Source organism: Triturus cristatus, chromosome 2_1 (assembly GCF_964204655.1).
Source record: "Triturus cristatus chromosome 2_1, aTriCri1.1, whole genome shotgun sequence".
Taxonomy (NCBI): domain Eukaryota; kingdom Metazoa; phylum Chordata; class Amphibia; order Caudata; family Salamandridae; genus Triturus; species Triturus cristatus.
The window spans coordinates 428,103,854-428,127,264 of NC_140581.1; the positions used below are offsets into that span (position 1 = coordinate 428,103,854).

Here is a 23,411-nt window from a genome sequence, read left to right on the forward strand (position 1 = left end):
GCTCGCTCTGCGAAGGCATTCAGTAGGTACGTACCTCAAGAACTTCCGGCCCATCTCCCTGCTCCCGTTCCCAGCGAAGGTCATCGAGAAGACCGTCCACAAACAACTGACCCACTACCTCGAGGCAAACAGCATCCTGGACCCGTCCTAGTCCGGGTTCCGCAGCAACCACAGCACCAAAACTGCCCTCATTGCCACCATAGATGACATCAGGACACTGCTGGAAAATGGAGAAACCGCGGCCCTTATCCTCCTGGACCTGTCAGCCGCCTTCGACATGGTCTGCCACCGCACACTACGCACACCTCCACGATACCAGGATCCAAGAGAAGGCCCTGGACTGGACCACCTCCTTCCTCTCCGGCAGAACACAGTGTCCTCCTCCCTCCCCCCCCCCCCCCTCCTTCTGCTCCAAAGCCACTGAGATCATCTGCGGCGTACCCCAGGGCTCATCCCTCAGCCCAACGCTGTTTAACATCTACATAGCACCGCTCGCCCATGTCGCGCGACTACACGACCTCAACATTATCTCCTACGCTGATGACACCCAGCTGATCCTCTCCCTCACCAAAGACACCCACACCGCCAAAACCAACCTCCACAAAGGAATGAAGGCCGTCGCGGAATGGATGAGGAACAGCCGACTGAAGATGAACTCGGACAAGACGGAGGTCCTCATCCTCGGATCCACCCCTTCAGCCTGGGACGACTCCTGGTGGCCGACTGCACTGGGAACAGCTCCAACGCCCACCGACCACGCACACAACCTAGGGGTCATCCTCGACTCCACCCTCTCCATGAATAAACAGGTCAACGCTGTCTCTTCCTCCTGTTTTAACACCCTCCGCATGCTCCGCAAGATCTACAAGTGGATTCCCACCGAAACAAGAAGAACAGTCACCCAGGCCCTCGTCAACAGCAGGTTGGACTACGGAAATGCCCTCTACGCAGGAGCCTCGGCCAAACTCCTGAAACGGCTCCAACGCATCCAGCACGCCTCTGCATGTCTGATCCTCAACATCCCTCGCCGCAGCCACATCACACCCCACCTGAGAGACCTGCACTGGCTACCCGTCAACAAGAGGATAACCTTCAAGCTCCTCACCCACGCACACAGGGCACTCCACAACACCGGACCAACGTACCTCAACAGACGACTCAGCTTCTACACCTCCACCCGCCAGCTCCGCTCTGCCGACCTTGCCCTCGCCACAGTCCCCCGCATCTGAAGAGCGACCTTCGGCGACAGATCATTCTCCCACCTTGCTGTCAAGACCTGGAACACCCTCCCCATCCACCTTCGGCAGACCCAAGACCTTCTGCCATTCAGAAGACTCCTCTTTTCGAGCAGTAGCAGCATTCCCCACCCCCCAGCACCTTGAGACCCTCACGGGTAAGTAATATGCTTTACAAATGCTATGATTGATTGATTAAGTATGCTGTGTAAGCCTCGCCCACTCTCCACCCATACTTTTCATTTACTGGTGTCATTGTGCTTGGTAAATGCTGGCTTCTGAATCATCATGAGGCTTGTTAGTCCCTCCTTGTTACCGCCCTGTCTCCATTTAGTACTGCCCATGAGGACTTGATCTTTTACTATGTCCTAACTCGGGAGTGAGTGAAGACTCGAGTGTAGCAAAGTGAGTAAAGACAGGAGGAATCACAAGGTGGGGGGGTAGGAGGGGTTGCAGATGTTACTACCGGGCACTGGGGTTGCAGGTATAGTTTTCATAGGGCCAAGAGATCGTGGCGCCCGTCAAGCAAATTGTTGGATTTTCTTTGTGTCTTGGACAAAAAAATGTGTAACTGGGCTTGGTACGTTGTAACCCATCGAATGCGACGTTCGTGCAATAAATTACTACATGACCACATTCTGTCCATCCAATTCTCGTGCAGCTGTCTTTCTATGCCTCGGATAAACCATGTTCTGGCGCCCCTAATTGCCGAGAGCCCTCGGTAGCACTAGTCCTGTTCCTGCTCCCATCAGTGGGAGTTGCCGGAGCAGTGTGCGGAGTTCGACGGGTGGTGCGGGTTCGTTACTCGGGAAGTGAGCCCTGGACCCCGTCAAAGCAGGTAAGAATGAAGCCAGTCCTGGGGGGAAGTGGGGAGATGGTGCGTGTGCAGGCCACTCCTGTCACGGGGGTCCGTCTCTACCACCCAGGCGCCTGACGGGCTTCAGGGCACACAGGGGGTCGCTACAATAGAGCTGCCACACCTGCCTTCTCAAAGTCATCCATTAACTGGGCTAACTGTTGAATTCTAAATGCACTGCTCTTGGATATCCATTCCAAATGTACTGCTCTCTGGTGTCCGTTCCAATCTGTAAAATAGTTGTAAATGAATATACAAATCTGAGTGCACATTTGTCCTAACCATTTTTGTACCACGAGGAGGCCTTGTAGATGTGCAGATAAACTAAGATACTCCTGGTGGATCTTATCTTTCAGTCATCCCAGTATGGCACCGAGTCCCACAGTTAATTACTTGTGCCTATGGGCTCTTCATTGCTGTGGGGGACGCGGGGTTTGCACTCATTTAGTTCTGTATGTGCATACGTGCTAGTCTGTTATTCGTCTTCCACCAAACTGGTTGTGTTCAGGTTTCAGTCACAGGGTGTGTCTGACGTGTGTTTTTGATGGTGTGATGGGATCATGTGTGCAGGGTGGGGTGGGGTCGTTTTTGGTTTCTAGTTTCCCAGTGTGTACATCCCACATTAGCTCTCTGGGTCAACGTCCCTTTTCCAGTCTAAGTAGTGTTAGTGTGTCAGCTTCTCCCTTTGCCCACTTCAAGAGGTCTTCTGTCGAAAGTCTCACGTCGGGTACTGTGCTCACTTTCCAAGACCTTACTGTGTGTCTTTTGAACAAAATGAGCACCAGGTCCACAAATCTGCACAGTAGTAGGTCATCTTTGAGACGTGGCATAAGCCCTACAAAACAGAGCTTGGGGGTGCACGGCTTTTGGTGGCCTGCGAGCTCTGGCTGTCATTACCATCACCCAAGTGGTTTCCTCTACCGGACATTACAATACCATGTGATAGAACCCAGCGACTGCCAACATTGTTTGACTGCCCCAACGAAAATATGATGTAGGCAATGTGGGGTGAGGTGCATTTGGTGTACATAGTTGAATTGGGCATAATGGAATCTGGAGGTCCAGGAGAGCTGTTCGACATGTGCCGCGTGTTAAGTAGTAAAATCCAGTCATAACTGTGGCGCAGTGGGCCCGTGGGACTTCCAGTGGCCCCGTTGGACTTCCAGTGGCGTGGGAACATTCTTTGTTGCTGTCTAGTGACGTCACTTAATCCTGATTGGTGTCACACTGCTATTACACGCACGGAACCCTACACTCCATTTACACGCTCATGTTCAATTAGGGCCACTAAAACCATGCGGCAGGGGGGGACCAAATTATGTGAACTAATTTGTGTGACAAGTAAAGGTAAATGATGTGGCTTAATGCACCATATTTTGTAATAGTACTATTTCATTACTTTATCATTTTTATATATGTTAAATATGTCTGGGCAAAGGGTCCGTCTTATTAGTAGTAGTTCAACACACAAACACAACATTAAACCACTAAAAGGTGACCACTCAACATTTGTGCATGGCCTTACACAGTTTGGGAACATATATTTATGGGTTTTTGGCAACTTTTGATCCGTTTGAGCTAGAAACATTTTTTTTTGTTAAAATCGTCAGATTATGCAGCAGATGATGGATAATGTGGCAAATTCTGTAAATCCATAAATGCGCAAAAAGTGCAGCAGCTGCAAAAATCGCATAATTTCACTGGCCCCGATTATTAATATACATGTAATGTACGGCATCGTAGTATACCACATTCTCACCTGTACTTAAAAAAGACACATCTGACACGTGAATTCTTACCATTCCTTTATTACAGGGTTAGTACAGCAGAAAGAGGGATCTGGTCGGAGCAGAAGGAACGTCATCAAACATCTCCTGGCTGTAAAACGCCTGCTCGATGGGCGTGGCTTTGGGCCGATAGAGTTTAACCCCTTCAGTGCCCATGACGAGATAGTCTCGTCATGGAGCGCGGTTGCGCTGTGCCCATGACGAGACTATCTCGTCATGAACCCCGCCCGCTAATTCAACGCCCGGCACAGGGCGGGGAAAGGGCGGGGCACTGAAGAGGTTAAACATCTTGGAATAAAAATGTGCGAGAAACGATCTGCAAACGTTTTGGGAATGCCCACAAACCTGCAAGTTTGTGGGAGTTCAGCCATTTTTGTAGGTATATACACATTGGAACACCCATAACCCGCCCATGTGTGGTGATATCTTTTTATGTGTGAGTAAATATATTTACAATTGCAGCTGCACGATTTGCGAGTAACAAAGTTGAAGAGGCATCTTAAATGCTGCTGTTTGCATATTGAACCAGTATGTAGGCGTGCAGAAAGGTTTGTGAGACTGGCCCATAAGGTTTGGCAGTCACCCTAACGCAAGGGCAGCACTGTGCGACCGCTAACCTCCACATGTGTACTCTAAAGTGTACCATTTGGTGGAAGTGTAAATCTGATGCAGATGGATGCAGTGCCAGGACTGCATGCTTTCCTGGAAGAATTCTGGACCATTTAATATCAAGCAGATGGCATGCAAATCCTGTAGCATAAATCTATCTAAAGCGCTTTTTGACGTCTACAAAAATAGAATGGTATACCATATTAAACATACTCCAAGTATTTCAACAGTTAGAAAGCTTGAATTGGGAAAACATCATCATGGACGTCAATTCGCCAAAATGCCAGGGGTAGCAGAAGTAACTTCACATGTCCTTTGAACTTCACTTTCACTCACACATACACACACTAACACATACACACGTATTCACACATACTCACACACACACACTGCCTACACATACACATTCAGAAATACACACACTCTTACATAAAGACACTATAAACGGCAAACACGCACACAACATACTTACATTTAAAAGCATTTTTAGGTCGAGCCTGGGCAGCGCATGCGCTGCTCTGCGATTCATGCTGTATTCAGGCATGGACTTGAAGCTCTGCCCAATCTCCGCCCATATTTTTCATTGCCTTGTGTCATTTTCCTTGTAAATGCTGGCTTCTGGTTCATTAATAGGCTTTTTAGTCCCACCTTAGTAGCGCCTTGTCTTCATTTGTAACCTCCCATGAGGACTGGCCCTTTTGCTTCTTTTGTTACCCGCTACATCTTATTTAGTCTGTAACTTGCTTTCCTGCAAGATTCAGTGCGCTATTTGGGCTTTCACTTTCCAAGCAGCTGGGGACAATGGCGGACGCTTCTTTGAAATGAAATAGGTCTCGCATTTACAAGAGTTTGTGCTATTGGTATTCTAAATGACAATGCCTTTTATTCATGTTAATTATCAAAACAGATAAATAAAAGACATTGTCATTTACAATGCCAATAGCTTAAACTCTCGCATATGTGAGACCTATTGCATTGCAAATGCTTGTTCTGCTTTCTAGATGGCCAGTCCAAACTGGATCTGACCCCTAAGCACTCTCCCCCTGCCTAAACTACAAGCTTTACCAGCTTTGACGCCAAGCATTGACACAGACAACCTTTGACTGCTTTGCCAGACTCAACAATGGGCATTGATGCCAAGAACCTTCCTTGACTGCTTCACCAGATTCAAAGCCGAGCAGCACCTGATCTACGACTTCACCGAACTCTACGCAGAGCAGCACCTAAGAGAGGTTTTCAACAACTTCACCGAGCAGATGCCAAGCCGATTCTGATTGACTGACACCTTTCACAGCAGCTCGCTGTCAAGACATTACACGGATCCAACTTGCAGCTTGCTCTGCTGACAACTCATTGATGACCGCTTTTTTTCCAGAAAACTTTGAGTAAGAAGGTAAACTTTCTCCCGGGACGAAACTGGACACTGTATCCCGCCGACAAACCATCATGGTGAGCCTTAACTTCTGACTTTGAACCAGTCTAGAACAACCAAATGCTCTCAGTTGGTGCTCAACATTTTTTGGTGCTATTTTCATCTCAAACTTTAAACTCGTATCTCCAGTTCTACTTGGATTTTTGCCCTTTTGGTTTTTCTTTACTACTGTTTAAGCGCTGCATAAATACTTTACACATTGTCACTAAGTTAAGCCTGACTGCTTTTGTCAAGCGACCAGAGAGTTAGGCACAGGTTTATTTAGTGACTTTAGTGGTCCTCTCTTAAAAGGATTGTGATTATTCTTTGAGGTGTGCTCTCAGCCCCCTCAACTAATACTCCAATTTCTTACACCAGTGGAATAGTGATACCTAGAACAGTATGAATGGTATGAACAAAATAGTCACCCTATTCCCACCTGCTTATAAGATGAAGGATGAAAACCAGTGGTTTACTTTTGCACTCAATTACACAAGAGATATTAGGAGTATAACCCAAAACAGTATAAAGAGGCTGTTTGCTGAACCTGGCAACGAGAGTGCCATACTTTCTCTAGAATAAGAAAAGGGGAAACGGAAATTTCATCACAGTGTTAGTCTAATATCTTACCGAAGGAATGGTAATTGACTAGGCAGGAAGCACTCTAGAGGATATGAAGAAAACCCCCTTAGATTGTGGGAACAAATTCATACCACAAATTATTTGTTTAGGTGCAGTTTGTCTAGGCTGCTTTAGGGAGATATCTTAAGATGCTTCAGGAATGCATGTGTTCTGCACAACAAGCTTGGAGCATAGGGGAGTGTATAATTTGGTAGTGGAAGGGCCTCAGCCCATTCACTCAGGAATTCCCTGATGATGAACACTCAATGGTCCTTTTTTGCAGCACGAAAGTGTAAAGAGGAACAACAAAATTCCACTAATCAAATTTAATGTACAGAGTAACCAGTGTAACTACACAATAAACCATGTCAACAGCTGATGAAGGTTAGTCAAAATTTATTACAAATTCAAAAATAGGTGGACATGCACGAATTTCAACATAAGGTTATAAAAATACAGAGGAAACAGAAGGAATCAAAATCTTTGGAAAGAATTCACTCTATAGAGTAAGAAATAGACAAGTTCTATAATTACTACATAGGTAATCAGAAAGCAAAAATTGAGATTTCCCTGCATCAGTAGTTCTTTGGAGAAAAACATTTAGTCCTATATAACCCCACTCTTACTCTGAAGTGACATCCATATTTTAGAATTTAGATCAAAAGGTTAAGAAAAGGTGTCAATGGTTAGAGCCTTCCTAAGAAGTCACTCCACCATCAGATGGTTCAAGCAGCATAAAGTAACTAACGGGGAGAAAAGCAATTTAGCATGCCGTTGCTTTCTGTCTGAAAGGCAAAATGGAATAGGCTGCTTATCCCTCGCTTCAATGCATCATATACCAAATCTCATTCAACAGATGTCCCATAATGCTTTTCTAAAAGGTTTTCCACAATAGGCTCAACCACAGGTTTTTCCATGATGTTGGTTCCTTCCACTCCTTTGCAACAATTCGTACTTGGTCTCCTCTCTTCCTCCCATGCTAACGCACCTCCTTCCACCTTATCTTGGCCAGACTATGCCAACTGTAGCTTCTTCATATCTCAACTATCTAATGAAATAATGACCTTACTCTTCTCTAATGAAGCGTTTGTCCACTTGCAGTATAAAGCACGAAAACATGTGACATTTCAATGAAACTCGCATGGGAATCTGAGCATCAATACAGAAATATTAACATTCAATAAATGTGTTCTGAAATCAGACCTGCGACTTAGGCTAAAATAATAAATGCACCGTTAGTTATGATTCCCGATTAACCATTTCCTACATTCATTAGCATTTTCAAAAGACAACTTTACAAAACTACATTAATTCAATTATTCCAACTACTTTATTAGCATAATAAACATTCCAAATGCATTTAATGTGTCAATTTGCCACATCACTAATAAACCCTATGTAAATACGTTACATCAGTTATACTTAATTACTACAATTCTATAACCCATTTATTCAACTCACATTGAATCTTGTTAATATCAGAAAGGTACGTTAATTAGTTCACATTTCTTCTACCATCTAATTTCATCAACACTAAATAATACGAGTGCATACTACAAGCGGTTATGATGCACTCCTATGCAGGATGGAATTTCTGCCCTCTTAGTAGTAAATACATCAGACGGCCTCATGCTTTGACCTAGAAAGTTCAGTTTTGTAGGCTGAAAATCTGTGTCGTGCAGACACAGCTGAACTTTGCCTACGATCTGCAAACTGCTGTTCGGTGTCCATCATGTAGGCAACTATTGTTACTTAACAATTTATGGTTATTCTTTTAACTCGGGTGACTTTCTGCTTTCTAAACTACGAATTGAAAGAACCAAGCTGCACGTTTCATTCTGGGTCTGCATCTTCACATTGTATCCGCCTTCCAGACTGCTGTGTTTGCCCTTTCCTTGGTGATTGTCTCCTCCTTGGCAGGTAGCGTAGAGCAGGGCGTGGCTCCTTCTCTGTCCCTTTCCTTACAGCGCTGCCTGGTCCATGCTGCTGGATTTCTGTGTTTATAGAAGAACCATCTCTCGTTTCGAAAAAAGTATTAAGATGTGGCTAGTTCCTGACTAAGGTGTATTCATTTATGGAAATCTTTGAATCAGTATGAAGCACTGGAGAGTACTCCATCACACTCCATTCTGTCATTTGTTAGCTTTTCTGTGGAGCAGGAACTGCCAGGCCACATGCCTTTGAGTGTGAGCACAAGCAGCCCCCAAGAAGGCAGAAAAAGAGACCAGTGGCGTAGTCACTGCTCCTGCTACATCAGTGATTACTACACCCCTAACACGGACGCAGTTCAAGAGACTGTACACTACAAAGGAGATGCCATAACTTTTAATCAATGTAGTTTAAGTACAATTTCACCAATAATCTGATTAGGGAAGTCTCCCCGGTCATCATCCACCTAATCACATCCTAGCACCGTGTAATCTGCTGCATGTTCTGCTCCTGATCTTTCAGAATGGTCTTTAAGCTGTCTCAAATGATAGATTCACCGCATCACTTGCAAGAACATGCCTGAGCTGCGCAGGCCTGAATGCTGAATCACACTCTTGGAATCTGGCCCTTTTCACTGCACCTCTTATCCCCCTCTTATGTCACCAAAATAGACATGCTCAGGTTGAGAAGGTGAATGAGCCACAAATATGCTTTGAAATGTTGTGTTATGGTGTCAGATTTTCTGTGTTTCAAGGTGGGAGGTCAAGTGTGAGCCTATTGCAGATTTCTGCTTATTATTTTAACATGGGGATTGGTGTTTACTTTTCTTTCAGTGCCTCAAAGAACAGAGGATTTTTAGAGTCAGCTATCTGACAATCCTGCTTGGGCACAGGAAGTGTAAAGGGAAAGACTGCAGGATGTGTTGGTGGCGGGGTGGAGTTTAAACACAAAATGTAAATACTTGTAAATGAACTGTACAAAAAATTCAAAGTATACCAGTAGTTAGGAAAGCACTTTTTTGTAATTCGGATTTGAGATGCAAACACAGATTTTAATATGATCAAAATAAATGAAGACACTTTAATTGGTGATGTGCAAATGATAAATGTTTGATGAAATCTGATTTCCACACACAACCCTATGTGTGCTACATATTTTACTTAATAAAACTGCAAATTGTGGCTATTTCACTAGAAATGTGCTGCCTGCAAACAACACATTGTGCACCATGTTTTAGTCCTATATTTGTGACAGTGTGCTCCAAGATACACAACTGCAAACATAACACATCCTTACCATGCGCCTGCTGAATGGGTGTGGCTCATTTGCTGCACTTGTTCTTTGTGAAACAACTGGATTTTTCACAATCCCTACAGCAACGTAACAAAACTTGACGGGCCCCCTTTCAGAGTACACTGGGGCCCCTTCGGAATCAGTTAGGAGCTCTCAGGCCCCCGTACTGTGCCGAGGCAGCCCCCTGGAGCTCATCCTCCCCCACCCCCCCCCCTTTGCCCCCCCACACCGAGAGGGTTTCAGGGGCCAATGCTACGCCACTGAATCCATACGATTTCAGTCAGTTACGTAACACTGATGGCAGTAGCCCCCGCTCTGAATATTGTTCAAGCACCCACTGCAAATGCCTTTTCTTTCACTACCCTACATTTTGTCTCATTCTTGCAGGTTCTTTTACACCTGTGCTTTCTACTTTGATTTCCTGTCTTTTTCTTTCTCCCTTTAATGCCTCTCTCTCTTGTTCTAGGGCAAGGTCTGAAAATAAATTATAGGTGCTGGTCCAAAAACAGGAGTGCTGGTGCCCACCACCTGCACAAATTAAGGCACTGCAGCTGTTTCTTCAGGGGTTACCCTGCCTAAGCAATATCTGCTGTGTGTTTAGGACTTTAAATGAGGGTACCCTCCTAGTGGTTTCCTCCCCCCCCCCCCTCCCCCTTTTGGTAGATTGGCCCACGGTTCAGGCACAGTATTGTTTATTTCAAAGCCCTGACAGAGAGATCTCCTAAAGTCTGTCTCGAGTGACGAAAATATCAGGAAATTGCAACAGGGGCTTAAAGGTAGAATTTTCTGCAGAAATATTTACACACCGAGGGGCTCGTTTATGAAAGCCTTTCTTTAGGTTTCATCTAGGGACACATCTTTGATAAAGAAAAATAACCCCTTGACCTTGAAAGGCAGAATGAAAGACTGAATCGGATTACATTTTGAGAGGACAATACTTTGTTTATGTGCTTTATGGGTTTTCAGATATTAGTTATGCTTTGATGATAGCACTCTACATCTCTGCCGGTACGAACACATCTCGGCCACAGCCTGACTTGTGCAGTAAAGCGAAGCAGACCTTATTTGAAAAAATAATTGCCAATAAGAACGCTTTCAGCGGCCCATGGTGTACTTTTGCCTGCACTGAGAGACAGTTTTGAAATCTAAGTAGAAATTTATAAGCCACGTTCATCCGCAATTTAAAAAAAATAAAAAAAATGCATCTAGTTTTATTGCAAGGATAGTGTAAAACCAGGCCCCACCATGAAATACCTCAGAGCAAAATGAAAGATTCTTTTATGACTTTGAGAATCCCTGCACGAGTGCGTGTTGCTGACGCCGCATGAAGCTGGACATCTGCCCAGGAGCTGCTCTTGAGACAGGAAGGGATTGAGAGCGCAGAATGTTACAAGGTCGAAGTCCAAGGCGCTGAAATAAGGGTCCCAGCGCTGCTCACACATCTGTGCTGGGCGTGCGATCCGCAGGAGCTGCATAAGACACACCAAGCGGCAGATTCTTCTGAGGTCACACAACTCTGATTACAGTTATTGCGTCTTTTGTGACTGCTCTTCTTCTCTGATGTTTAAAACCTCCATTTGCTTGCACTTTTCATTTTAGACTTTCCGCATACTTTTTAATTGGGTTACATTTGGAAACCTGCTTGCTTGCCATCGTCCCATCTTTCTGGAGTTCCATGTTTTGTGTCTATGAATCTTTAAAATGTTCTGATTATTCCACGTTCTCTTAGATAGATATGCCTGGTTTTCAGTGAATTGAGATGACCGTTCAAGAAGGCTCTATTGAGTGTCCAATTTTCCACGACTAATGTTCTCAAATGTTAACGACTGGTGTTCGTGCTTGGGCTAGGGACTAGGAGTAAATGGTACGAGGATGTGGCTTAACGGCTAGAGCAGCATACTTTGAAGCTGGGGAACCAGGTTCTATTTTTGCAGGAGGCTCAAACAGCCTGTGATTCTGGGGAAATCACTTACTCTCCCTGTGCCTAAAAATGGATGTGTCCTTCTGTAATGCAACTGGTGCTCATGTAGAGCGCTCCGATACCTTCGGGTTAAGTTTGCGCTATAAATAACTGGAAAATAAAATTGCAATGCCGAGTCATATACGTACCAGGCGTAACCACACCGCCAATCATAAAGCACAGTAGGTTTTCAGAGAGAAAGTTGCACAGTACGGGGAATTGGCGCTCTCATAATAGTTTAGTTAGAAAGGTACGGTGGACACTGCAGCTTCCTTGCTGCCCACAATTAGAAAGTAACCTCAAAATGTGTTCTGACAAGGCAGAATGTTTGGGTTTACTAGTACTGTTTTGAGTGGATTCCTAGCTTGCTTTCAGAAAGCAGGAATCCCATCATGCCAGCACTCAGATCCACTCATTTGTTAAAACAAACTGTAACTGTGAGAGATATTGAGGGAATTTGGCTATACAGTCCTTGCCGTCCAGCTACTTCCCATTAGGACCTTTGTCAGACGTGTCTACAAGGTATGATTTTGCAAGAAATCAGTTCAAACCCTACATCCAGTGAGCCGAATACAGCCATCTTTTCAACAAGTGTATTTTTCAACGAGTATTTTGAAAGTAAGACTTTGTAAATGGTTGGATAAATTCAGGATTCACTATACATTAGTTTGTCCCCCTGTTTTTGCACGGAAACAGGTCACATGCCCCAAGTGTGACATTTTTCCATTGAGCAATTTTCTTGATCAAGTATGATGAAGGAATCTTATACACCTTATACACCAACCTGACTGCACGTAAAACTCATCTAAAATTCAACAGCCGATCAGCCCAAGAATTTGAGGGACAATGTACCTTTTGGCCAATTCTTACGGATTAGATGTTATTGTACTAAGAAGAATGATTACTCAAAGAAGCTAAATGTTTAGCTCCTAAAATGATTGCTAAAGGATATCCATATTGTTGGGTTAAAGACCCCCAAAATGAGCTTGTTATAATCACTATGAATCTCTACTAAATGTCAGAGAAAGAAGTAAGGAAACCCGGTTGGTTTGTGTCACTACCTCAAAACATATAAGGAACCCCATAAAACCACTGTGCCCCAAATTTGAGGTTTGGAACTCAACAAAGGCCGCACTCATTGTGGGAATTGTCATGCATGAAACAAGACATATCCTATGAAATCATGCAAACTGAATGGAAAAGAATGAAAACGTTTCGACTCTACCAGAAAAATGTAATTTATTGTATCGAATGTCCATGCACCCTACATTACATTGGAAAAACATCTCAAATTGTAAGACAACAGATATTACAACACCAATCCTAAATGTGCTGTAATGTACCAAATGAACCTCTAGTATACCATTTTAAAACAATGAATTGCCCTGCCAATGAATTGAAATGGTTTGTCTTGGAAGTGCTCACAGATTCCTTGAGAAGAAAAGATGTGGACCATTTACTCACAATCAAAGAAAACTGGTGGATATGGCAGACAGATGCTGTGAAAAAAGGCCTTAACAAATCAGTAGAATGGTATGTGTTAGCTACACTGTAAGCGACACCTTCCCTAATAAGGTCTCAGTTGCTTTATGGTAGAGTTACTGTTGCCAACTGGTTTCATTTCTTTTCACAGATGTGGTTCTTTGGTTAGCTCCCTCCTTCAGAAAGAACTGCTGTCTCCTATTTTTCAATAGTAATTCTTGATACTTGGTAAGAGTTCTGTTCATTAATCAGTGGAGTTAGTTCCCATTAATATTTTTAATGGACTTTTTCTTTTCCTCTATTTTGATACCTTCAGTAGTTTTGATCTGCTGACCTATATCATACACTTTGCCACCCAGTACAAGATGGCAACTGCCTTTCCGTCGATTCACCGGTTCTGCGATAGTAATAGACTCTAGCATGGTCTTGTTCTTTGAACCAGATACCAGATAGACATCCGTTTCTTGTTTTCTTGTTTTACTCCCAGTGCATTGCTCATTGAGATTTTATTTTTCTATGGGGCTTCTGAAAGGAATGTGTTGTTTTAACCCATTCTTATTACAGATCACTTAACATGAGGAATGTCTTACCGCCACCATTTATTGATGTTGTTCACCTGGTTATTTGCTTGTAGTAAATAAGCATTTTTTGTTCTGCTTCTTAGTTGCCTTGTTTGATTTTAGGATTTTTGTGTGGATGTGTACTACATTGCAGGTGTGATTGCTTGTAGTTGCATGCTTGGATATTCGCATGCATGTTAGTTGTAACTGGCTCATATAATGCTTTGAGTGTTTCCCATCTTGTTTGAGGTACGCTCTGTTTGATTGTCTTTATTAGGTATTGTTTCATACCTTAGCAAAATGTATACATTTCTCTCTACATTGTAATTTTACAAGGTCCGTCCATTTTGGTTTCCTGACACCTAGGCCTGAAGACTGTCTCATGTACTTTTTTGACCTAAAGAGACCGAAACGTCATCAAATTATCCACTTCAGTTTGTTGAGCATTGCATTACACACTTGTATACCAAAAAGAATATAAATATTATTTAATGGACTATCTGTTGGCTGAGTGGATTTCCCACTGACCAAAGCCACAACTATATGAACTTTTGAAAAACATCTTTGTGGCTAAAGTGAGTGTACTCTCTTAAAGACCAAATCATGTGAAATAATTGATCTAGTATTGAAACAAACTGCTTGGTATTGAAAAGAATGCGTGAATAAATACCTTCTCATTGTATTTGACTTTAAAAACTGTTCACCTGTGTACTGTTAATTTTCTGCATCATTCTTAATCATTATTGGATATTTCTGATACCAAATCAGTTTATTTTTGAAGATTTATTATTGAGATGATGCAGTTACTCTCAAGCTTTTGTTATGGCTGTATAGACTCAAAAACCCTTCAGTTCTTGCTATTCTGTACATCGATTTCTTTTTACACTGGGTTATGAGCCAATGAGCCTGGTCTCCTCCTGTTGGCTTCGAGGGCCATGGATATTGCAATCCTCTAGGCTAGAGCTAATACTCCAAGTTCGTTTCTGAGGAAAATAGACATGGAGGGATGTACACAATTCTTTCCTTCATCTGTTCACTTAATAAGTATTAGGCCTAACATGGTGATCATGGCACTGAATCTGTTCTCTCTGGCTTTGAGCTGTGGATTTAAACTGCACCTATTTCATCCTTTTCCACCTTTACCATCTGGCAACCTCACTGCATATTCCGGACGTTTGTGAACAGGAAAATATAAGCTACTCCCTTTCGGTCTATGTTCACCATTGTTGATCGTCACTATGGTCAAGACTACAATGGCAACACAAAAGTGCGATCTACTGACTGCATTAATGCGAATATTGATCGTATTACATACAAGTCATTGGATTTATATTTCCATAGGGATTGATAATGAATGTATGTAAAGATGGAGGGCTCCAATGAACTAAAACATGGATATGATTTGGTTCCTCTTCTGTTTTCAGTGTATATATCCACTTTACCCATTACTTCTTCCTAACATCTCTGGATGCCCTGTAATTGTAATTAGATATGCCGATGACCCGGTGATTTTGGACATACTATCTCCTGAGCTACAGTGACATCTATGGGCGCTATCTGAATTTGCTGATAAACATAAATGAATGATTAACGTGCAGAAAACTATGGCTTTGAGTACTAATGGCTGATCATTAACTAAAAAATGGTGGTTAAGAAATATTCCTTTGGAAGATTAGGAAGGTCTTTAAAAGTTGGCTCTTTAATCAGGTGTAGTCCCCTGGCCGGTCTTTTCTTTAGTCTTGCTATTAGTGCCGGGAAACACCTTTTTGAGGTAGCTATGTGCTTTACAAATGACGATTGATTGAAAGTGTGAAGTGATATATAGTAGTTTATACTAGTAATTTGACTATGAGGTACCATTATAAAACAAACGTATAGAAACCCCTGTTGATAGTAGGAGGAATAAATCTATAATTTAAGTTCCTGAGATGAAGGAACATTCCAGCATTCTTTAAGATCTACACCTCTACGGGCCACATTCATCAAGATTTGGAATAGCGATTAAGTAATTGCGATTTTCAGCAAATCACAATTTGGTAAACTCGATTCTAAATGTATTAAACTCCAATAGTTTCATTTAGCGATTCGTAGGGGCTCACAAATTGACCTATCTCATTAACATTAATGAGTTGGTTGCAATTGGTGACCCCCTTGGAATCGCTAAAATCACGGGGATGGTGGCCTGGTGGGGTCAGCAGACCACCATGTTTGTAATTGCTTGTAAATAAAGAAAGATATTTTTTTTAAATGCAGGCTGCATTTAAAAAACAACAATGAAAAGTTTTCTTTTCATCTTTTAAGAGCAGGCAGTGGTCCGGGGGCCAATGCTTGATTTAAAAAATAAAAAAACAAAAAAAAAAAAAAAAATTCCCCACCATTCCCAATTGCAAATGAGTTACAACCAACTTGAAGTTGGCGGTAAATTGAAAATGTTTTCTGACCGCATTCAGGGTCACAAAACATTAATACATACCACTGTGATTCGCTATTTGGAAGAGACGCCTTAAACACGCCCCTTCCAAATACCGAATCACAAACCAATAAGGTTTGGTTCATGTAACTAACCTTTTTTGCGTTCGCAAACGGGCCAATTCTGGGAATCGACCATTTTGCTAAGACAAAAAATTGGTTGATACATGTGGCCTTAAAAGTCACCCAATTATTTTTTGTACACTAGACTTTTCTTTAATAACACATCCCGCCTATCAGTAGCACAAGTCGAAGGGAAATTGTGGAATGTTATTCTATCACTGTGTCAAAATATGTGAATGGAAGGACTATGCAGATTGTGAGTTTGTTGTTTGCATGGTATGCACATATCGTTCCTTTATTGGTATCTAATAATTCCGTCTCGTAATAGAAAATATAACCTGCAGTTAGAACATACTAAAAGTAGAAAGCAGGACTAGAATTGCTTAATTTATCTTTGGATAAACTGGGCCTTTCTGTTATTGACTTTCGATCAACGAGCTAATTCACTGTTTAAAAACGAAAATACTGAAATAAAAGTAAGTAAGCAGAAAGGCTCTGAATCTGTTCTTAATCATTTTTCCTGTAGTTCATCGTTTTTATTTCAATTGCAAAATGGGTGGCTCAGCCAGCAGGGAAATTTATTTAAACGTTGGGGGGGTGAGGAGTCAAGTGAAAGAAGTTGTCCTCTGAAGCTTTTTGTGCGTCCTTTTTTTCTATACTGGAGCGGTTGTTTGATAAATGAAAATATTTCATTTAAGAGCATGTTATAGTATTGTATAATCCTGACACTGTTAATGTATGTTATAGCCATTATAAATAGTTTGCTTCTGTTGCTCTAACAAAGAAATATACGAATAATTTAGTATTGTTCATTTGATCATTATTTAATAAATCCATAAACAGATCACAATGCCAGCACCTCCAGGGGAGGAGCCACGCCTGTCTCTACCTAGGTAAATGGATGGTTAAGGCTTTATCTCTACCATTTCCCGGACAACAGGATGCTCTGTCATCCAGTTCCCAACCTCCCAAGTGATCTGTCACTCGGAGGATACAGTTTATAGGGTTCAGTGAGGATAGATGCACATTCTGTCGCACGTAGAATATTCTGTCCTAGGCAGGTTTAGAGATTTAAGAAAGGACGGAGGCTACAGGCAGGAGAGATGAAGAGCAGGAGTGTGGATGGGGGATAGGATGGAAAAAGTCTTGCATTTGTGGATTGTGAAGGAATACAAATTATCTCAGTTTTGTTATATGTGAATTAAAGTAAAAGTAGGAACCAGAGGGAAGAGAAGTGTGAACACAATGTAGTGAGAAATGTGGTTGTAGAAAGACTTTCTAAAACTCTTTCGAAGAAAAGGAAGAATTGTGAAAATTAGCAGGAGAGACGGGAGCCAAGAGTTGATTTTTTTAAATTGTTTTAAAAACTGGAAGCAGAGTGGCATGTTTGAAGTACATGGAGAAATGCGATTAGACACTACAGGTTGAAGAGCGCAGTAGCAGAGGAGATGAGGATATAGTAGATGGATAGAGATGCTGGAAGGGAGCCATTGGGCTATGGTGCTGCTGGTACATTGAAGGCAGATGGGTAGTTCAGTCTCATACACCGGGTGAAAGCAAAGCGAGAAGGGAGTGGAGAGTACAAGCGCTGTGAAAGGGTTATATGAAGTTTACAGACAGGTTACCATAACTCTTACATGTATTGTAATTGTAAACATGAATATATATATATATATATATATAATTTTTTTCACTGAAAAAAACAAAGCTTGCAGGGATCCTATAGTTAGGCTCAGATTTCACTCATACAAAGCCATTGAACTTTAACAGTTAGTTACCTGAGCTAACTATAACTTAGGCCCCCACAATGCACTGCGTATAATCTCACATATTACATCACTCATGACCTGGTCAGTGACATCACTCATGACATCACTGATATCATCGATGCATGCACTCACACACCCACCTCAAACTCCCATGCAGCCTCTCATACACCCACTCATATCTCTGTGCAAGACCTTCAAGACCCATACAACTACTGATACACCCTAACACTCATCCATACAGCTACTCATGCACCCACCCCCCCGCTCACTCACACACCCAGTCATACAAGGGTCTGTGACTAGGTCTGTTAGGGATGCTATGGGTCTGTGTGTGGCTGTGTAGGTCAATGAGTGGCCGTGTGAGATCCTATGTGGGTCTGTGATTGGATATGTGTGTCTGTGATTAGGTGTTAGTGGTGCTATGGATTTCAGACATTTTCATACTTAGGCTATTTAAAATGGAGAGCTATGGACTCTGCTCTCACCATGGGACGACAAGAAAGAAACCACTTATGACAGTCACACTGTTTCAAGACGCATTCGCCAGAGGCCCAAGACAGGCAAGACGAGAGTCACACAGTCCACGTGTCAAGCTGCCACTGCAACATGTGCTCCAAAGACATGCCACACGTGGCCGGACACCACATTGCACAGCAAGCACATAGCACATCATACAATGAGTGTCCAGCACGACATTACATAAGCATCAGTGGCAGCGGAGGTGGAGGAGTGGAATTAAAATGCACACATGCTGTAGAAGAACAACCAAGAAGAAAGCAAGAAAACAAATGTACCCCATGAAGTGCTAAAAGAAGAAGTACTCTGAACTTAGCAGTGGAAGCATACAACTCATTCAGTCAGAACATTTCACAACTAATGCTCTTGGATAGGAGAAATACAAGAATATGGAGGAAAGTCATTGACTCAAGAAAAAACAATTGAGATTAAAAAAACTCCTCCAATCCTCACTTGTGGGGTCAGTCACTTTGTGTGATGTGCTCCGTGCTTGCTGTGCAATGTGGTGTCCGGCCACGTGTCGCATGTCTTTGGAGCACATGTTGCAGTGGCAGCTTGACACGTGGAGAAAAACTGCTCCTGCCAGGCGGGAGCAAAGCCCAATCCCGCTGCACCTGGGATTAATGCATGTAGGGGAGCTGGCGCAGGCCCTGGGGACTCCCCAGTAGCCCCCCAGTGGTGTGTGTTGTGGGTGCCCCGGGTGGGCTCCAGGCACTCACTGAAGGCCCTGGGTAATGAGGGTCCTGTGCCAAAATTGGGTCTGGGAGTGGGGGCTGTGTCCCTCCTCTAATAAATGAATATGGCCCCAGGGGCCTGTACAGGCTTGCGTTGGGGGGGTGGGGCTGTGTGCTCCCCGCCCCTCAAAAAATTAATCTCGGCCCAAGGGATGGGGTTTTGTGAAAAAGACCTAGGTGCTCGAAACGAGTGTTTTGTCTAAAGATCTGCAATGTTAAAATTAAAATACTCTGTTTCTAGAGTGTAGCGTATATTTCCATTTTGATATATATTTATTTATTTATAACAGATAATGCAGATCTTCTGACAAACAGCAACTCTTTACAAGCCCCCAGGTCCTTTTCACAGTAAGTGAGTCCATCATCTATTTCAATTATATATGCACACATGCCCGTCCTGCCCATAATGAAGTAGTCTGGGAGATGTGGCTTACATTATACAAAAGCAAATTACACATTCTTTTACAAGGCATGCGTAATAGGCAAATGTCTACATTAGTGGTCATGAGATCTTGCATATTGAAATTGCCCATATTTTATGGTTACTAGCATTTTTATTTTTCCAAACTGGGCCATCTAATCATTAACCATATAGTCTCTGTTTTCTTTTGTAAGAATACTATTTTATAGGGCTCAGGGCACAAACTGGTTGTATGGTTCTATCAGTCTTTTTCATTATGTGTGCTAAAGTAGTCGATTATAAACCACAGTTTATAGCCCTCTGTGGTCAATGTGTTATTCGTCCATCTTTTTAGGTAGGACACTTTTCCATCAAGACACAGTTATCATTTTTATCATTCTTGGGAGTGCTCCCTCATTACAAGTTTATTGTTGAGGAACCCATACCAGTAGTAGAATTTTCATTTTTTCTACTCCTTGTTCCTTTTACAAGTGTACATACTTTCTTCATCAGTGTTTAATCCATATGAAATCTTAGTTCTCAATCTGATAATGAATTTTGATTATAGGCGGCAAAGTTCTGGTAAATGCCAAGCCATGGTATCTTATAGTTTTTTAATTGTTGCCATGATGTTGCATATAGTCGTTGGAAACGGCGAAGGCCAGGGAGGCATTGGTGGTAGCACTCAACTCCCCTGATAAATGCGAAGATTACGCCTCAATGGAGGGCCCCACAATCAACTCTGGGTAATTTGCAGGCAGGCATGGAGTACCGGGGGCCTATTACTCTGCTTCAGGAGACTGCAGCGACACACCTTACTGGGGTGAGTTCCCCTACAGTGATACCCCAACTGGTGGGGAGGCCGGACAGACCCACTATGGACCTCTCATATAACTGATCTGGACTTACATGACATGCCTGGGGGGGTGGTATGGGAGGGGATAGTTGACAGGCATTGGTTGCAGGGTAGAGGGCAGTTTGGGAGCCAGAGGTGACATTTGCCCCAGTTGTTATAAGGCCTGACTGCAAGAACTGACACAGCGCCAGCTAGCCGGGGGGTACACCTTGAACTGCAGCTGATCTGCTATCCTGTGGGTCCTGTTTCATGCTACTTTTGTTACAAGTAACTTGTTGCTCAACTGAATGGTTCACCGGGGCAAGATGCCACGGGCTATACGCTTTGTATGTAACAAAGTCTGTTTTAAAAAAAAATGATGTTGCATATAGTGTTTGGCAAAAGCATAGCTGCTATCATGGCTTTTTACTGCCCTTCTATGTTCCAAAATTCTCATTTTTAGAGAGCAGTTGGTACCTCCCACATATTTTAGACCGTACTTGCATTAAAAAATTTACACTACAGATTGTGTTCCACATGTTATTCTTTGGTTGATGGTTATTGTGAGGTTTTTGAAGTCACTGATCTGTTTAGTATTTTTCCCAGTCTTACAAGCTTTGCTTCTTAAATGTACTGAAACCATTCTTCCCTTTTTACAACCATGTATTAGGTTGTGTACAGGGCCGGGCTGGGAAGGCAAGCAGCCCAGGCATTGTCCAAATGAAACCTGAGCCTAACTAGAACGTCTCTGTAACCTTTATTTTTTTCCAGTGAATTTTTAGGGATTTTTTTTAATCCATTTCTTAACTATAACGTCCCAATAACCTTTGTTTTTTTGAGTGAATTTCCAAGGTTTTAGAAATGCGAAGTCCTAACAATAACGTCCCTGTAGCCTTTTGATTTTTTCAGTGAATTTCTAAGGTTTTTTTAATTCTATTTCCTAATTGTAAAATTCATTGTTTTTAATGAGCTTCTAAGATTTTTGTATTTTTTCTATAATTAGATATTGTACTATATATTATCTACTGGCGGTCGCCAGTTCATAGTTATAGTTAGGACCGTGTTTCCATAGGAAATCTGAAAATTCTATTTTGAATAACTTTGGCGCCGGTTGACGGATCCTCGCGAAATTTTCAAAACTAATGGGGCGCTCCGCTCAGCTCCTACCCTGGAAGTCTCGGGGTGATTCGTCAAGCGGGGGCTGAGAAAAAAGGGAGGTCCCAAAACGCATTTTCCCCATGCATTTTCCCGTAGGACCTTTAGTCGAAGGTACAGCCCGAACGGCTAAACAGAATTACTTGAAATTTGGCAAAGAGGTAGTCCTCAGGTCATGGATGTGCTTTTTGCATATATGGTGTCAATCTGTTCAGTAGTTCCTGAGAAAATTGCAGTTAAAAGTACATAAATATCTATATGCGCGCACCTTAACGTGCGCGAGCGTAATTGTGATTGGTGGTTACATGTCAGTCAACATTCAAATCAGTCGAAATCAGGAAGTGTTGTCCGCCATTTTGTGTGTGACAGTGAAAAAGAAAAGTGGAGAATGTGAAAAGGGGGCAGGGTACAGAGTTCCTGACCCCCTATCTTTTGTCAGGGGGTCCCTGAAGGACCCTGAAGGATGAAAAAAACATTTATTTTTTTTAAATCGCGGGTGCGCACACGGTGCGCGCACGGCGGAAAAAAAATCATTAAAAAAATAGAATTAAAAATAGAATGTAAGTGTTTAGATGTTAGGTGGCTCTAAAAAGAGCCGTTGTGTTAATTGAGGAACAGAGGAACAAAAAAATGAAAAAAATTATGGGGTGCCGCATGTGGGCTGCTGTATCTTGCTCTCTATTAGGGGAATGCTGGTGTCCCCATAAGAGAGAAGAGCATTGCACGCATTGCACGGTATATGCACCCTCTTGAACAGAGGGTGTATATCCAGAGGAACAGAAGCAGGTGAAGCTGCCGCCGCAGATGATGTGCTCGGCTGAGCTGCCGATGATGTGCTCGGCTGAGCTGCTGCGGATGTGCTCGGCTGAGCTGCTGGAGAGTTGTCTTTAGCAGCTCGAGCAAAAGCCACAGGATGTACTCCTTTAACATGCCTGATCATAGTGAAAATACTAAAAGATTATTTCTTTTTAGGATATCCTCTTGATAAGACAACACCACAAATAGTGCAGGTGACTTTTGGAGCATTCACCTTCTTCTGCCCCTCTGGAAATCTAAAAAATTGCCAGATAAAAGAGTCTTTCTGTTTCCTCTGTCTCACAAGGGTCTCCTGCTCACTCCCAGAAGATGACTGCTGCTCTGCCATTCTCAAGTACTGGAGTACTGGAAAAGCTGCTCAGCTCCTTCTCCCAGGGAATCAGAAGAAATAATGAGGGGAGTGGGTGTGGTGTTGGAAGTTTCTGGAACTGAAACTACTATAAACCAATGAAAAGTGTTTTCTTGATCACATGACCTGAAACTAATATAAACCAATGAAAAGTGTTTTCTTAATCACATGACTTGCTGTGCGCGCACGCGCGCATGCGCGTATGGAGCACGCACGACGTACGCATGCGCACGTGGAGCACGTACGCATACGCACATGGAGCACGTACGCATGCGTGCACCGTGCGTGCACCGTGCGCGCACGGTGCGCGTACGGTCAAAAACCCTTAACATTTTTTTTTAAAGTGTTTATAAGTTTATAGAAGATATTAACTATGCTGTTCAATTTTATCCAAAAAAAAAAAAAAAGAGCTGAGCCATTCCATATTACAGGATAAAGTCAATCTATAACTATATACATAGGTAGCTTATTGTAAAATAAATATTTTAAAAATATAATAATACATTCATAAATTAGCATTTAAAAAACCTTGCAAATTCACTGAAAAAAACATAGGTTTCAC

The 23,411-nt window shown here is 42.6% G+C and overlaps 1 protein-coding gene across 5 annotated transcripts in view; it reads left to right on the forward strand.

Moving 5' to 3' along the window:
- MAST4 (microtubule associated serine/threonine kinase family member 4) overlaps positions 1–23,411 on the forward strand; it is a 1,731,733-nt gene that overhangs the window by 572,693 nt on the left and 1,135,629 nt on the right. The window lies entirely within an intron of this gene.